The 3,614-nt window shown below is 35.3% G+C and overlaps 1 non-coding gene across 1 annotated transcript; it reads left to right on the forward strand.

Moving 5' to 3' along the window:
• Positions 1-1,465: 1,465 nt before the first annotated feature.
• Positions 1,466-1,572, forward strand: LOC122063277. Its single transcript, XR_006135292.1, has one exon. It is a non-coding gene; the product is annotated as a small nucleolar RNA R71 (small nucleolar RNA).
• The last annotated feature ends 2,042 nt before the right edge of the window (positions 1,573-3,614 follow it).

Below are 3,614 nucleotides of genomic sequence, written 5' to 3' on the forward strand. Positions count from 1 at the left end.
GTATACATAGTAAGATAAAAGATTCACATTTGTGCCAAGGTCAATTAAGGCATGCTCAATGTAGGTATTTCCTATAACACAAACTATAGTAAGGCTCTCTGGATCCTTATACTTAGCAGCTATAGGCTGAGTAATTATGAAACTAATGTTACCTGCCAAGAACGCCTTTTTGGGCAGACTAGTGATACATTTGTGAGTACACAAATCTTTCAGAACCTTTGCATAGATGGGGATCTGGGATATGGCATCCAAAAGAGGGACGTTCACTTTTACCTTTTTGAAGACTTCTAAAATTTTATCCATGGAAGTTGTCTTTTTTTGTGCTTACCAAATGATTAGGAAATGGGATAGGAGGAACATAAGGACTGTTAAGGATTTATCCTTTTTTAGAAGAATCATTTTTTGTTTTCTCAATCAAATCATCTTTAGTTTTAGAAGAATCTTTAGGTTCATCAGACGAACTTCGAACAAGAGACACACTTGTGTCCTCTTCTAAAGGAGAGTTAATAAGAGTAATAGATGGGGAAGGTTTAGGAACACTCTGTTGGTACTCTCTACCACTCCTAAGAGTATAAACAACATTACATTGGTTAGAGGACCCTTGTTGGGTCTAACTTTATACTATATTCAATGGTGCATTAGTTGGTGCTTGTAAACTAACAGACTGATGATGCCTAGAGTTAGGCTCTCATTGACTAGGTAAAGTTTCTTTCTCCCTCTCACGCATAATTGAGATAACTTGGGTGAGTTCTCTTATAAGATTTTGATGACTTGTCATGAGGAGGGCCATATTTTTTTTCAAGTCATCTATATTTTACCTGCCTCTCCAATGTTGATAAACCCAGGGGATCGCTGATAAGATAATAGGAGAGGGACTCTAGGAAAACTAGCTTGAGGTCCTACATTTGGCCTAGAAAAAGTATTTTGAAAAAAAAGATTTTTATGCATAGGGAGCCCTTTGGGGTCTAGGTTGACCTTGATTATGGAAATTAGAAGGCCCAGCTTGGTTGTCCTGATTCCGGGAGAAATTTGGATGATTTCTCCATCTTGAATTATAGGTATTACTATATGGATTATTCTGGTATAAGGCATTAACACTATCATTAGAAGTGTCTCCAGAGGTGTTGGGGCATTCTTCTATGACATGTCCAGGGGACTGGCACCAAGCACAAATCTTAACCAAATTGACTGATGATGGCTCTCTAGGAATAATAGCCTTCTCCTCTTGATTAAGCTATCCAAATGGGCTTCCTTGGTTACTATCCCATCCACAAAATATCATTTCCTTCCTTTGGTTCTTTCACTCTCTTGGGTTGATTCTCATTCACGAGTTTTATCAGCTAAGTCAAGTAAGATGTTCCATGTCTTTTCTCCATCTGTAAAGAATGTGAATCCCTTAGGGCATATAGACTCTATCATTTGTTTACTTGGGTAATCAATACCCTCATAAAAATTCCATAAGTCTTGGCCATGGTGAGGGCATTCTTAGAGTAGATCCTTGAATTTCTCCATAAGTTTGAAAAATGACTCACTAGGCTTTTGCCTAAGCTGAAGGATATCACTTCTAAGCTTATTAGTCTTGTGAGTTGAAAAAAATTTCTTAAGGAAGATAACTGTAACCTGTTCCCATGAGGTTATAAAATTTGTTGGGTAACCCATACAACCACTTCTTAGCTTGGTCTTTCAATGCAAACATAATGAACCTAAGCTTAACAGCATTATTAGAAAGCTGTTGGATCTTAATTAGAACACATACCTCTTCAAATTCCCTTATAAATTGGTATGCATCCTCAGAGGTCAACCCATGAAAGTGGGGCAACATAGTGATGTATTGAGATTTGAGTTCAAAATTATTGCCCTGGGCTTGTGGTAGAACTATACAAAAAGGTTCGGCTATTCTAGTAGGGTAGAACCTATCTTTCAAAGATTTAGGTGAAGGATTTTGATATTGGTCTCCCATATTGAAAGGTTCAAAGGAAGCAAACGTATAGGGTCACTATTTGCTGGATCTCTTCTTTCTAACCGATTCTTAGTATTACGTACCCACCTAACACTCATGTAATAGAAAACTATTACATGAGGAAGAGACACAGTACGGCACAGTGCCGGGAACAGTTCAATCTTTGACTAAACCCATCCAGGTTTAGTTGGGCTGAGTTGTAGTATGGAAAGGTTGGGCCAAAGCCAGGTCCAAGTCAAACCAAATTCTAACCTACTAGAACTAGACTTGGAGCTTGTTGGACTTCACCAGAAAGCTCAACTGGGTCGCCGTGGCTTAGTCTATTAGTTCTAGTACTACGTATTTAATATTTAATACCCATTCAAATTCAGCTGATCATCTCAGTTCAGAAATCCATCAGGGGCTCATATTCATAACCATGGTTCAAAGTATCGGTATCTGATCGATTATATCGATTATATCGTATTGGTACTGATATAATCTATCATCAGTATTAGTTTAAGGTAAAATAGTGAAAAAAATATACTTTCTTATAAAAGGTAAAAACAAAAGTGACTAATCTAATCTGGATCAATATTGTATTGATATTCTAATATTTGCATATACCGATATCAACACCGAAACCAATATTGATACTAATTCCGATAACTAAATCCATGCTCATAACGGCGTTAACATTCATGATCAACATATGCCTCATCCTCCTGGTCTATAACAATTGAACTTCGTTGAGTAAATGTTGACTAGGTTGGAATCAATCATACCTACAGCTTACTTGACCGTTTAGGCCTAGCCCAACCTCTTTCTGTGACACATAGGGCTAGGCCTAGTTGATTCGGTCCTGGCCATGCTCACCTAGGTATAATATTGGCCCATGCCACCCAACTTCAAATATTACGGAATTTATGCACAATTTATTTGATAGGTCGGATAAATTTATTTTAATAGCTCAAATGTCAATGGGTCCAATTTTTATGAATATGGACCTTAAAATCCCAAATCGGCTGTGAAGTTTAAGCCTAAATTGCTGTCATTAATTGGCAAAATAAAACTTAAAGAATTTAAGAATTTGAGAAAGGGTATGAAAAAATATAGACAAAATAAATGGTGCATTTTATTATCATTATTATTATTATTATTATTATTATTATTATTATTATGGAAAAAAACGTCTGCAATTTGAAAGATATGATCCATCTAGCTGTAGCCATTTCTATCCTGTCATTAGTATAGATAAACTTATTTGGTGGAGCTATGAAGTGATAATTTTTTTTTTTTTACTTCGTATATTTGTGGTTTAAAATTATATATATCGTATATGCATTGTAAAACATAATAATATAAGGTGCGAGGATTCTCTGAGCAAAAGAGCATCAACGAGGTATAGAATCGTTTTCCGATCATTTTATGTGTGGAAGAAAAAACATAGGCACGAAAGACCTGCATGATAACTATTATGTTTCTCTATTTCTCAATTTATTTATTTATTGATTATTATTATTAAAAAAATAAAATAAAATAAAAATCGGTTTACAAATGCCGTTCTTTTTTTTTTTTTTTTTTTCCTAGGAATGAATCGAGACCAAAAGGTTGTTGGGAAATAGGAAAAAAAATAAAAACATCTTTTAGGAATTTCTCTATCACAAAAATACGA

Source organism: Macadamia integrifolia, unplaced genomic scaffold (genome assembly GCF_013358625.1).
Source record: "Macadamia integrifolia cultivar HAES 741 unplaced genomic scaffold, SCU_Mint_v3 scaffold1276, whole genome shotgun sequence".
Taxonomy (NCBI): Eukaryota; Viridiplantae; Streptophyta; class Magnoliopsida; order Proteales; family Proteaceae; genus Macadamia; species Macadamia integrifolia.